General features: G+C 39.5%; 1 protein-coding gene, 1 long non-coding RNA gene and 1 other non-coding gene across 4 annotated transcripts in view; 2 read left to right on the top strand and 1 right to left on the bottom strand.

The window, feature by feature from the left end:
• The window catches only part of DSCAM (DS cell adhesion molecule), an 826,557-nt gene that overhangs the window by 339,046 nt on the left and 472,984 nt on the right, over nt 1-14,527 (top strand). The window lies entirely within an intron of this gene.
• The window catches only part of LOC129052326 (uncharacterized), a 110,548-nt gene that overhangs the window by 40,537 nt on the left and 55,484 nt on the right, over nt 1-14,527 (top strand). The window lies entirely within an intron of this gene.
• LOC112130565 (small nucleolar RNA SNORA51) lies at nt 210-345 on the bottom strand. Its single transcript, XR_002912812.1, has one exon. It is a non-coding gene; the product is annotated as a small nucleolar RNA SNORA51 (small nucleolar RNA).

The raw sequence follows: 14,527 nt of genomic DNA, 5'->3' as shown, positions 1-14,527 counted from the left end.
AACCTACAGAACCATAAGCCAAATCAATCTTTTCTTTGTAAATTACCCAGACTCATGTATTCCCTTATAGCAGCACCAAACAGACTAAGTTTGCATAGTTGTGCATAATATGCACAACTAAGTTTGCATAATATGCATAGTTGTGTTCTTAGATTTTATTGTTGTTGTTCCCAAGATAGATTTTCCTTTCTTTTTTTCTTTTCTTTTCTCCATGTCTCTTCATTCACATTACAGATCAGGCACAGGACCTGGGCTGAAGTATGTATGAGGTAGGTAGGTTATGTTCTCTCCTCTTTCTATGCAGTCAATGTAAGAATCCCAGCACTTTGGGAGGCCAAGGTGGGCGGATCACCCGAGGTCGGGAGTTCAAGACCAGCCTGACCAACATGGAGAAACACCGTCTGTACTAAAAATACAAAAAATTAGCAGGGTGTGGTGTCACATGCCTGTAATACCAGCTACACGGGAGGCTGAGGTAGGAGAATCGCTTGAATACGGGAGGTGGAGGTTGGGGTGAGCAGAGATCGCACCATTGCACTCCAGCCTGGGCCGCAAGAGTGAAACTCTGTCTCAAAAAATAAATAAATAAATAAAAATAAAAAAATAGTGGAGGAAATGGGCAAGCATTGAAGCTAAGAATTTTCTATGGTCCCTTCCCTTCCCTGCAGTTCTGCGAATGGCCACTAGGGACGCAGTTGTGCTGTTAATGGGTCTCAGGAGAGGCCTTGCCCAGGTGTGAACAAGGGAGGTTAGAGCACTGTTACTTTTATGGCATATAACTATACAGTAGTATAAATTCACTATGACAACTTCACTGAGCAACAGTACAAATCGACAAATGGACAACAATTTCTATCATTGATTAATGAAATAGTCAGAAGTCAATTATCTGCTAGGAATATTCTGACCTCTACTGGCCCTCGGCAATAGATGGAGACAGAACAATGCCACAAACGTGAAAACAGCCTCCCACTCTCTCCTCTCCCACTTCTGCTACAGGCTTTGAGGATCACCAAGTTTCACTCCTTCATTCACATGTCTCTGACATTTTAGAGTCCAGAACATCACAAGATAGCCATAATTTCCAATGACGTGAAGTAATAGAGATAAGATTTAGAGGAGAGTAAACCTACGTCTGTCCTTGCTGTTGTATCCCCAGTGTGCAGTGGGGTGACTTCCCAGAGTAGGGGTGAAGTCAGTGTTTGTGGAATAACGATACGAAAGAAAATAGACTCAGTTTTGTAAGAAAGAACAAGGTTCACTCAGGATAAAATGGGCAAGGGAATTTCTTCTTATGTGTAATCACTGAATCATGCATAATTAGAAGGGAAAGATCACTGCTACGTTAACTTCCTCCTGCAAACACACACACTCTCTTCTTGCAAAACAGTGTAACCTATCTCCCTTGCCTTTCTCATTGGAGAAAGCTTTTTGCATGCAAGTGTTTCCCCCAAAAGCAAGACCTCAAATAGAATGCTTTTTTTTTTTTTTTTTTGAGACAGTCTCGCTCTGTCACCCAGGCTGGAGGGCAGTGGGGACATCTTGGCTCACTGCAAGCTCCACCTCCCGGGTTCACGCCATTCTCCTGCCTCAGCCTCCCTAGTAGCTGGGACTACAGGAGCCCGCCACCACGCCCAGCTAATTTTTTGTGTTTTTAGTAGGGACGGGGTTTCACCGTGTTAGCCAGGATGGTCTCGATCTCCTGACCTCATGATCCGCCTGCCTCGGCCTCCCAAAGTGCTGGCATTACAGGTGTGAGCCACCGCGCCCGGCCTAGAATACTTTTTGTAGGCTGGTGAAAGAGTGACTTATGTATAGGCAGAGGTGCAAAGAGACTGTTTTACTGGAAGTGCAGGATTGCAACTTTATTCTATAAAGAATTATAAAATTTGTAGACTCATGAATATTAGAACTGAAAACAACATTAGTGATTCTAGTTTCATCTTTTCCGTGTTTTTAGTCAAGGAAACCTTTTCTTTGGAGAAATGGTAAAGTTAACCACAATCACATTCATTTTGAATATTTTTGTTATTAAGTAACATATGCTAAATTTATGACATTTGTTTTCAATAAGAGCTGTGACATTGATATTCTAATCAAGAAATTAATGTAATAACTTACATTAAGCTGAATTTCTTGTATTTAAAATTTTATCTATATGTGAATATATTTTTAATGTCACTTTTTATCAGCCCTATTACCTTGAGGGCTGTGGCAAAATTCCTATTTCTTTATCTATAAAATAAGGATGGTATCATATCTGTTCTGCTTTCCTCTTTTCTCAAAAGTAACTGAGAAAATGTGAAAGCACTTTATGAACTATAAAGCAATATACCATGAAGAGAATTAGACAAATAAATGTAATTTTATTCTCCCAAATAAATCCAACCTTTATTATTAACACATAAGTGAACAGTGCAAAAACAAGTCTGATACATTTTTTAAAGGTCAGGAATTTTGTAGAATTTTTAAACTATAAAAGAAACATGACATGATTTTCTGAAACATAAATTTCTTGCTTTTATTCTAATACATAAACAAGCACAATACTGATAACCTGTGGGTCAGATCTGGCAGGCTTCCAAATTAACCCATCTGGCAGAGGTCTTATGATTCATGGCAACATCCGGTTCCTGGGTAGGGTCTTATCAGGAGTTCTCCAATTGTTGACATACTGTTTACTATGTAACTTACAGACACTGAAAAGGATCCTGATTTGTTTCAGAATCAGAAGAAAGTCTGGCTGATGGTCTTGCACACAGACACTTTAACCTGTATGTTGCTATCTGTAGCCAATGATTGTAACTTCTGTAATGTACCCTCCAATGAAAAAGGACAGCTCTGGTGTGAGGAGTTCTCTTCCTTCTAAACTTTCTTATAAAGGCCTTCCAACTCCTAGCCGACTCTGGAACACACCCAACTTTTGTTGACTTCCTGAGTCAATCTTCACATTTAGTTTTCAATAAACCTTTGTCAGTCATCACGTTTGATTTCGAACAAATGTTTATAAAACCATTATCAAACCTCAACAGTCTTAATTTTGGTCAACAATACTAACATTTTGATCAACTTATTATTTAAAAATTGATTTATATTAATTCCTAAAAGGTGGACTTATTACAGTGTAACAACCAGTCATATCTAAAATGCCACTAGAAAAATTCCTCATAAAAATACTATCTCTGTTGAATTAATAAATTTTCCTTCAATTTCACAGTCTTTTTTTTAGAAGCCTAGCCTATATAGCGTTTATTTCTATATTGGACCTGGCTATACTCATTAATGATTTCATGGTGCTTTCTTTGTTATTTATTTTAGGTGCTTTGGGGGCAGTTTTAGATTCTTTTTTTTTTGAGACGGAGTCTCGCTCTGTCACCAGGCTGGAGTGCAGTGGGGCCATCTCAGCTGACTGCAAACCTGTGCCTCCTGGGTTCAAGTGATTCTTCTGCCTCAGCCTCCTGAGTAGCTGGGACTACAGTTGTGTGCCACCACGCCTGGCTAATTTTTTGTATATTTAGTAGAGACGGGGTTTCACTGTGTTAGCCAGGATGATCTCCATCCCTTGACCTCGTGATCCGCCCGCCTCGGCCTCCCAAAATGTTGGGATTATAGGCATGAGCCACCTCACCCAGCCTAGATTCTTTTAGAGAAAAATCAGAGCATTTGTAATAAAGTTTGCTTTCTGTTCTAGTTTTGTTTAGCTTCAGAATGCATGTATAAAATTTTTATAACTTCACAGAGTATGAAAGCATTGTGCTTGGGCCTCGTTCCTGTTTTTTAATGTGATTACGTATGAGTTCTTTCATAGAAATTTTGCTAGCTAGTGGTCACTGTGTGTGAAATGCTGCTTATTGACTGGGTCCATGTCGGTGTCTGGTTTTCCTCATCATTCTGAACCCACTGCATATTGGCATTTGCCAGTGGGGTGAAAGTACACAGGCCTTTTGGAAAACCAGGCTCAGGCCCCAGGCTCTGAGTGAGAGGAACAAAGGGGAGCTGTCATCCCCTCACCTCCTCCCAGTGAAAAATAGAAAATCAAATCTTCTTTGGCTACTTGACAAGGATCTAGCAGTTATTTCTCCAGTGTAAAAGAGAAGGGTCTTGGAAAAAGATCCTTTGCTAATCAGTATACGAGTAGGAAAGATTAGAGAGGTTTGACATCTTGGGCATTAGGGTTCACTGCCTGAACTCCTTTTGAATTCTACTTTCTGTTTTATTTTCTTGGAATTTATGGCTGCAAATGACTGTGCTTTTGGAAACTGAGGGCCTGATGAAAGTTCTTCCCTTGCCTATGTAACAAATGACACTCACGGACTGACATCAACTTCCAAATATATGCAGAATTTTAGAGAAAAAAAACAACTCTTCAATGAGGACAAGTTCCAATTTTGTACAAAGAGGAAACAATAATAACTTTGTGTTCTAGGTATTAGGGAGCTCACCCATGTTCAGGCCATTTTACCAAATTTAAAATTTTTAATAACCAAAATTTTACCTTAGAAATGTAGCATTTTGCCATCATTCCTTTTGTCAAAATGTTGTTTTTCTGGCTGGACACAATGGCTCATGCCTGTAATCCCAGCACTTTGGGAGGCTAAGCAGGAGGATTACTTGAGGCCAGAAGTTTGAGACCAGCCTGGGCAACATAAAGAGACCTTGTCTCTACAAAAAAGTTAAAAAAAAAAAAAAAAAAAAGCCAGGTGTGGTGGTTTGCACCTGTGGTCTGAGTGACTCAAGAGGCCGAGGTAGGTGGTTCCCTTGAGCCCAGGAGTTTGAGGCTACTGTGAGCGATGACTGCACCACTGCATTCCAGTCTGGTCGACAGGGCAAGACTCTGTCTTTAAATAATAATAATGATGATAACAACAACAATACTAATTTTAAAATGTTGTTTATCTCCATATTTAAATGCCAAACTATTTAGTTAACATTTTTAATTTGATTTCAATTAACCTATGCTTGGGATCTTTTTACCATTACCAATTTGCATTTGAAATACATAATAGAGTTATTCTAATAATCCAAAAACAGACTTTTGAGATCTTTTCCCTTCTCTTTTTGATTTATAAATAACATATTAATTCCCATTTAAAGTGTGGATGCAGTGTGGCTGTCAGCATATTCCATTTTAGTAATTTCATTATTGATTTATTTTATTTCTTTTCTAAAAGTTACAAAAGCAATGGTTATTTGCTTTCACAAATAGAAGTGACTCAGAATGGTAAATACTCACAGTTCATGGTTTCTTCCCTGCCTGACAATGTGAGTCAGAAATTAAATAAATCAGTGGTGAAATTCCTAGAATGGAATCTGCTGGGACCCACTGTGTCCATACTCCATCCCCTTCTCTACAACCAAATTAAATATACTCTCTCCATGTAGGGTGGCTCCACTTAGGAAAATAAAAGTGACTCAACTCTACCCATTTTTCCACAGTTACATTTAGCAAATACCGGTGGGTTTTGGTTACAAAGGTCCAGGGATTGGTGCTCTAGGAGAGCAGTTCAGGAAAAGGGTCTGTATGCAGGAGTGGAGGGGCGAGGGGGTACAGAGAAAGCTGCTCTGTGATAGGCTGTCCAGAGGGCAGCTCCAACAGTCTCCTGTGAATGTAAGTTATTTTTATTTATACATTTATTTTTTTGAGACAGAGTCTTGCTGTGCTGTGTCACCCAGGCTGTAGTGCAGTGGCATGATCACTGCAACCTCCACCTTCCAGGCTCAAGAGATCCTCCTGCCTCAGCCTCCCGAGTAGCTGGGACTACAGGTGCACAACACCTTGCCTAGCTGACTTTTGTATTTTTCGTAGAGAGGGGGTTTCACCATGTTCCCCAGGCTGGTCTCAAACTCCTGAGCTCGAGTGATCCGCCCACCTCAGCCTCCTAAAGTGCAGAGATTACAGGTGTGAGTCACCACATCCAGCTGTAGATGCAAGTTATATTCACAAATGTAAGATGGACATTAGAGTACGTGATTTGCCTGCTATAGAAATACAGCAGTGTGTATGTAAAGATGTAAATGCTGTATTTTTTTACCCGTAAGACAAATAGAAGAGCTATATGCTTTAATGATGCATAGGACTATTTTCTGAAATCTGCTACTGGTATTGAATAGTTGCGGCTGTTTTTTTAAATTTATTTTTATTATTATTATTTTTGAGACATAGTCTAGCTCTGCCTCCCAGGCTGGAGTACAGTGACATGATCTCGGCTCACTGCAACCTCTGCCTCCAGGGTTTAGGCAATTCTCCTGCCTCAGCCTCCTGAGTAGCTGGGATTACAGGCGTGTGCCACCATGTCTGGCTAATTTTTGTATTTTTAGTAGAGACGGGTTTTCACCATGTTGGTCAGGCTGGTCTCGAACTCCTCACCTCCCGATCTGCCCACCTCGGCCTCCCACAGTGCTGGGATTATTACAGGCGTGAGCCACTGGGCGTGGCCAAGTTGTGGCTGTTATTTTAACACAGAAAGTTTTTTTCCAATCAAAGTGTAACTTCTCTGATAATATGCTTTGTATTTGTGATTTATGTTTTAGTAATAGTAGGGCAAAATATTTTTTTTCCTCTTTTGATTACCACTTAGACCAATATTTTTTGTATTATATTTAAAGTTGATATTTTAGTAACACAATAAGATAAAATATATCTTTTTCCCTTTATAACCACCAATCTGATGTTTCCAATGTAACAGTTTTAAAAATGCTTCTTCCTGGATATACCTAGTGATGCCTGAATTCTCTTACTGTAGCTTAGCGACTGTTACTGGCTCTTTGCTTTAAATAATCTTGAGACATAGTCCTCATCACAGATCCACATTTTCTTCAGCCATATATACAAACTCGACAGTGTGGTGTTGGAAATGTGAAAGGGCTGCTAACTCTCCTGAATCTGGGGTTACTGGTTATCAAATACCATTTAAGCACTTTATATCTGAATTAAGCAGATTTTGTTTGAGCCACTTGATTTTTCCAATGAAGCGGGAAGGGGCAAATAAGTGGTAAAAACAACCTTGGCTTGTTTTATTTTTCCTCCATGAAGTCAGGGAGTCCGGATCTCCCACTGGTATTTTTCATGTTCATCATGGACGTCCCAGGCAGTAGCAGGTTCTGAGAAATGGCATCTAACCTTTCAAATTGAAGATTTTATTTGCTAGAATATTCACTCTTTATTGCTTATCTCAAAATCAGGTGGGATGGGTGTCGTTACTGTCCCCTCGTGCATGAGCTTAAGATCAGTTGGTAGCTAAGCCTAGCCGATGCTCATTCGTCTTTGAGATTAACAGAGTAGCTTATAAAATGCGTTACATATTTTTGAAATGCAAGCATGAAGTGCATTAGTAACAAAGCTCCTTCAGTAAATCTTTAAGAATCTGGGAAAAAGCACAAGTCAGTTCAAGAGTATTATATCCATGATTCACTTTGCAGCAGTGACTTTATATCTTGTTTTGTGTGTGTGTGGTTCTTTGCATCATTTTGAACATCTTCTTGAATGAAAATGAGTCAGATACAGCTACTTTGCTTGTCTCGTGTAGTGTAGACACACACTTTGATTAATAGAGTTGTTGGTGAAGTGTTAAAAGTCAAGAATGTTGTTATCACCACACGCAGAGGGACTGGATATGGGGAGTGTAGTGGGATTTTAAATGAGAAGCACTGCATATCACAATCATAGAGTAACTCCTCGAGTGATTTTACATGATGAGCCGAGCTTCCCCAAAGAGCAATTTAATTGGCATATTTGAAGCTAGAAGTTTCTGACAGCCACCCTGTACCTTAGCAACAGCCTGTTCTCTTAGTAAGAGTCCCTGTAAACAGGTGGGAAAATTAAGGCACTCCAAATGTTTATCAAGTGTAGAACATTCATTATAGTATTTACCTTTTAGAGATATTCTCTGAAATTCCATAAGGCAGTTTAAGCAAGCCACCAGCTGTTGTAAAGGGACTGAGAAAGCTCTGATTAATAGACTTCTTAGAATTTACCAGACTTTTTTTTTTTTCTCAGAATGCTGTGAATCATAAGACTTTCACTAAACATTCCTATTCTTATCAAATAGCAAATAAACTGGCTAAAAATAACTGGAAGAAATCTTTTAGCATGTAAGAATACTCACCTACATGGAAATAACTCTATCCTGTTTTCCTTTGTAAAACTGCAACAAAAAAAAAATTGTCATTTTCAAACTGTGCTGAATCTCTGGCAGTTTTTGAACCCAGCTGCCTGTCATGGTTTGAGTCTCTGTACTGTGTGAGTGATGGTAGGCTAAATCCACTTCCACTGGTTTTTCTAACTCATTCTCAAAGTTGTCTTAAGGCTTTCCCGTTATTTCCAATTACCTGTGAGATGGGCAACCAGGAGGTGGGACACAGTACCACAAAACCAAGTCATTGATAGGCTCTTACCTTCCACCTGGTGGGGGCCTCAGTCTTCCTTTGAATCTTCTGAGTAACATAGCACCAGAGAACCATATAAACAGCCTCTGATTTCCAGCCTCAGAGGCAGACATGAGAGCTGGTTTGATAGTCAACTTTTACTTTATCTTATTTGTATACTATACAAATAAGGGAATAAATACAAATAAAAAGATTTTTTTTCTGATAATAAAGTAATGTATGTTTCCACTGGATAGTTTTAAAACTGCAAATAGTTACTGAGAAAATAAATAAAATCCACTTACAGTTTCACCCCCAGAGATACATAATCAGGGCCTCTGTATTGAACAATTCAAGGGGGAGTCCAGGTTCCATTGGAACACAGGATGGATAGCGACCCGAGAAGTTGCACAGCTCGGGTCTTAAACAGCTGTTAACATCTTGTGTCATGCATTATTTGAGTCTTTCGCATCGCCTGTGTAGTTTTTTTGTTGTTCTTCTTTTTTTATTTTGCTTTGTAAAACAAGTGTCATGCCATGCTGACAGTTTAAAGCTTGTTGTATCCTGTATATTTTAATGTAATGCCCACTAACCACAGTATTCCACATCGAGAATTCTGTTCTCAGTGACAGGTGTGGACTGTTCTCCCAAGGGAGGGCTGAGGCAGGAGAAAGTACTCAGACTTAGAGAAGGCGTGGAGAACAGGGAAGGCAGGGACAGCTCTGTGCCCTGTGGCCATCACCATTGCTAGGACCTGATTCTTGATGCCCTCTCGGCTGACGAGTCGGCCAACATCCCTAGTACAGACTTGGTGTTATTGAGTGATAAACAAATCCTCTTCCTCCTTTCTCCTCACCCCACTCTTTTCTTCCTCTTTTCTCTTCTTTTCTCTTCTTTTCTCCCTCTTTTCTCTTCTTTTCTCCTCTCTTCTTTCCTCTTCTCTTTCCTTTCCTTCAATGTTCTAAGCCTCAGACTGTTCATTTCTAGAGCTGGCCAGATAGAACAGTGAGTCACGGTGAGATATTGTGTCCCATGGGTTTGTTCTACCAGAAACGTTTATGAGCCACTGTTGGGGAGCTCTGGTGCTCTTTTGAAATATCCAACAACATCTTTCCGTTGAAAGCCTGGAAGAAAGGTTCCACTAGTCAGTGAACTAGCAGCAATGACCAACTACAATGATACGCATGACCATCAATTCACAATGGCAGTAAATCAGTGCCAATTCAGACCTGAATTTTACCAGGTCAAATACGGTTCCAAGTTGCACAGCGAAGATACTATCCAGCTAAAACTAAAACCAAAACCAAGTCAAACAAACACGTGAAAATCAGAGCTAGATCTTAATCTTTGTGGCTTGAGAAATCCAGAGAAAATAGGACCCTGGGTAAGCCCTGAAATTAAAGAGATGAATGTCAATGACTTAAAGATTTGTGTTCCAGATCTTCAGTGTACTTTTGTTTGAGAGTTCTTGTAGCTACCTGAGGGAAGGTAACCCACTGAAAATCAGCGGATGTGCAGTGTGAAGTTGGCATCTGGCAGCTCCTTGATAGCACTGGCATCTGCCCACTTGCTCATTCTAGCTACAACAGTCGGTGGGAGAAACATGTGCTAGTCTTGTTATAAGAGCATGTTAATAAGGTTTTCTCTGATAATGCAGGAAAGCTGGGGACAGAGGTGGCTAGAGTTTATTTTTCAAAGATAACATTTCTAGTCTGGTCAGATGCATCCATAAGAGGGGAAATAAACAGTGTAGGCTGATACTGATCTGGTACTAATATCCTCTTGGTCAAAGCATATCAGGTGGTGAGTGAATACAGGGCAATGCTCGAAGAAGATTTGAAGCATGGGAGCCTCAGCTCCAAAGTCGGTGGGGCGCTCTTTGAATTTAGCCCTGCAGCCCATCAGAAGTGTGGCCTTTGGCAAATCACTCTCCAAACCCTGGTTTCTTCTTCTGTAAAAGTAGCATAATAGATATTCTTATTGTGTAATGTTGTTAGGAAGTAGGAAGTAAAGAGAACATATGCAGGTGACTTTGTAGCAGATATTTCCTTAAAGGAATGCTATGGTTCTAGGTGTCAGCATCACTGTCGCAAATGAGAGGTTCTTAACCTGCTGTGTGCCGTAGAGCTCTCTGACAAACTCATGGAGCCCATGGAACTCTCTCAGGATAGTTTTGTTAAATAACAAAAATTCTACATAATATTATAAAGGAAATCATTTAGCAAATTATTACTAATATATATGTTAGGCAGAATTATGACTCCCCAAAAATGCCCGTGGCTTAGTTGCCAGACCTGTGAATATGTTATGTTCCATGGCAAGGGGAAATTAAAGGTGGAGATAGAATTAAGTTTGCTACTCGCTGTCCTTGACATAAGAAAATTATTGTGGATTATCTGGGTGAGTCCAATGTCATGACAAGAGTCCTTAAAAGTAGAAGGAAGAGACAGGAGAACCCGTGTCAGAGTGATGCAGTGGGAAACTCAATGGGCCATTGCTGGCTTTGAAGATGGAAGGAGACCATGAACCAAGGGGTTTGGGCAGCCTCTAGAAGTTGGAAAAAATAAGAAAATAGATTCTCCTCTCAAGCCTGTAGAAAGAAGACAGCCTGCCAACCCCTTGCTTTTAGCCCAGCTTGACCCATTTTGGATTTATGGCCTACAGAAGTGTAGATAGTACATTGGTATTCTTTTATGTCATCAAGTTTGTGGTGATTTGTTACAGCAGCAATAGTAAACTAATATAGTTATCAAATTAGATAAAATCCATGATGTATGATATGTTCTTCTTGATTAATGTATTAAATGACACGCTAGATTTGTGTCCATAGCAAATTTTAAGAAGTTATTAGTGTCAATAAAAATGTATAGAGAGCTATATCTGAAATGTAATTTTGAAAATATTAGTAATTTTTATTGATGATGAAGTCACAGTACTGATACTACTGTGGTCTGTTGCCTATATTAGTAATTTTAAAACATGCTAAATTTCAGTTAGAGGTTAGTGAAAAATAGAACAAATTTTTTGCTATACCCAGCTTCAGGGAGCTTCCTGAATTTTATACATAGAGGGTAGGCAGGTCCCAGATTAAGAGTCCCTGGCTTAGATATATGAAAGAATGAGAAACCTTCTAAGTTCTTCAAGATATATACAATTCAAAAGCAAAATCAGAAAATCACTGCAGCTGGAAAGAACATTAATAATCCATTAGCCGGCGCTGTGGCTCACACCTGTAATCCCAGCACTTTGGGAGGCCGAGTGGGGTGGATCACCTGAGGTCGGGAGTTCGGGACCAGCCTGACCAACATGGTGAAACCCTGTCTCTACTAAAAATACAAAAATTAGCTGGTCATGGTGGTGCATGCCTGTAATCTCAGCTACTCTGGAGGCTGAGACAGGAGAATCGCTTGAACCCGGGAGGTGGAGGTTGCTGTGAGCAGAGATCGTGCCATTGCACTTCAGCCTGGGCAACAAGAGCAAAACTCTGTCTCAAAACAAAAAATAAAAGAATACTAAGCTTAATGCCTTTAAAAATTTAGTCTTATGAGAAAAGAGGCAGCTCATGGATGACCTCAGTGAAATTAGTACATTCTCTGTGGAGACAGTCTTCATATATCACAATGAATAAAAGCAGGGAGCATAATTTTTAAAAATGGAGGACTCAAGACAGATTGAAAAGGGGAGCACAAATATGAAGCTCACAGGAATAATACTAAATATAACACACCTGGGTAGAAACTCATCATTTACTCTAGTGTTTGGGACAGAAGTAATAACTTCAAATATGTATTTGAAGAATATTTATTTTAATATACAAAGAGGTGGGGTTGTCACATAAAATACAGGATGCCCAGTTCAATTTGAATTCCTGATAAACAAAACATAATATTTAGCGTAAGTATATTCCAAATATTGTGTGGGGCATACTTATACTAAAAATTATGCGTTATGTAACTGAAATTTAGATTTAAGTGGTGTCCTGTATTAGCTAAATATGATAACCCTACTGAGAATAGACTACTATTTCTACCTTTAGGCTGTATGAAGTAATATTTGCAGTAATAGATATTGTGTGAAGTATCTCTGCAATGAAATTCTCTTTGAGCTTGCTCTCTTTAAGAAGAGAAGCCTTGTGCTGCATACCTACCATATGCCTCTCCAAGCCCACTCATCCCTTGTCTTCACCCTATTCTGAGCCCCAGGAGGCTGGCTGCCTCGATGGGCTCCCTGGTCATGGGCTTCCTATTGGGTTCCACAATGGGAGGCATCAGCAGGAGACTACAGGGCAGAAAAGCAGTATCGTTAGAGAGTTGATTTTGTTTCACCTGCTTCTTCCCATTCAGGTTGCTCTGAAACCACTCCTGCCCACTAACCCTCCATGCCTAGGGAAGATCACAGTTTTGAGTTGCTCTTAGCCCCTGGGTACTGCACTGGCTTTGTAAATTGCCCCTTTATTAGATTCTCCTCCAATGATTGAGCTTGAAGGTGCCGTCTCTTCCCTTCTGGAGCTCTAATATGCTGAAGAATATGATGTAGATCTCCAAGTCAAGAGTACAGTCTGAATCCATGAAGGGGTGAATTAGAAAAAGAAAAGTAAGATTTGGAAAGAAAATAGTTGACATTCAATAGTGAGGTCTTGCTGGTCACTTAGCCTCTCTTTTAAAACAGATATTTATTCCTGGAAGGTTTCTGGAAAAATTAATAGAAACAGGAGTCTTAATCAGTTGAAAGACATAAAGACATAGACTACAGAAATGAGCAGTTTATTACTAGAATGTCCACGTTACTCATAAAACAAGACGTAAATCCTGTATTTATAAAATATATGTATTTAAAAGGCTTTCTTCAGAAAACTTAAAAAACAAAATATTTAGAAACTATTTCATAAATATTTAGGAAAAAGGCAAAAACAAGCAAATCATGTGTTGTCCTGAGACTTTTTTCCTGCAATCTCCCTTTTCTCCTCCTCCTTCCCAGTGCTGCTGGAGTTTTCTTCCTAAAGAAGGGTACTCGGCTGGGCGCAGTGGCTCACGCCTATAATCCCAGCACTTTGGGAGACCGAGGAGGGTGGATCATGAGGTCAAGAGATCGAGACCATCCTAGCCAACATGGTGAAACCCTGTCTCTACTAAAAATACAAAAATTAGCCGGGTGTGGTGGTGGGTGTCTGCAGTCCCAGCTACTCAGGAGGCTGAGGCAAGAGAATCACTTGAACCCAGGAGGCAAAGGTTGCAGTGAGCCGAGATCGTATCACTGCACTCCATCCTGGGTGACAGAGTGAGACACTGTCTCCAAAAAAAAAAAAAAAAGAAAAAGAAAAAAAGAAGGGTGCTCAGATCTTCACCTCCAGCACAGACACTTGGATGACTTCCTTCTATGCATCTAAAAAGTTTTCAAAAAATATTTGCTAAATTTAATTGCATTTCTGCTTCTTTAACCCAACTGTCTTAGATATGGTTTGGAAAGGAGCAAGAGAAAAGTAAAGTTAAATTCCCTAATTATTTCTTAAACTTTCCCCAGAAACTTAATGGGCACATTGGATCATGGTTTGTCCCACATAGTAAATGAGACACATGCGTTACTGGTGAGTGCCTTCTTAAATAAGAACTGAGATCTTTCATCTAGGGACTGGCACAGGTTGGAAGGTTCTGGCTGCTATCATCCTATATGTAGTAGAGTTTTGGTTTTTGTTTTTTTTTGTTTGCTTTAATCTGAATGTCTGATTGAGGTATTCAAAGAGCAAGAGAGAAACCTGTGAAGAGATGGACTATTTGTGTCAGAACTGTTTAATCTTGTGGCTAGGATCACTTGTATTGTTGAGTTAGATTCCTTAATAGCTGTCTAGATATTTGACATATTGTGTTTTACTCTATTGTGGTATATGACCACATAAACAGATAAAATAGTAGTAATCTTTTCAATCTTTTATAGTCTGTAAGTATTCCTACACTTATTTCAAAGTAGTCTGTTTCTAGCTTAGGTAAATTTAGATGATTTCATTGAATACTGTATTAACAGCCTGCTTCATTCCAGTTAATTTTTTTCAGGAATTATTACTCATACTACAAGGCATTATTTATAGCTCCAACTCTCTTACATGATAAAGAATGAGCTGTGTATTACATTGCTATAATGAGAAATTCTCTTGTGTTTAAATTAGTCT

Source organism: Pongo abelii, chromosome 22, assembly GCF_028885655.2.
Source record: "Pongo abelii isolate AG06213 chromosome 22, NHGRI_mPonAbe1-v2.0_pri, whole genome shotgun sequence".
NCBI lineage: Eukaryota > Metazoa > Chordata > Mammalia > Primates > Hominidae > Pongo > Pongo abelii.
This window is presented reverse-complemented; position numbering and strand designations above follow the sequence as displayed.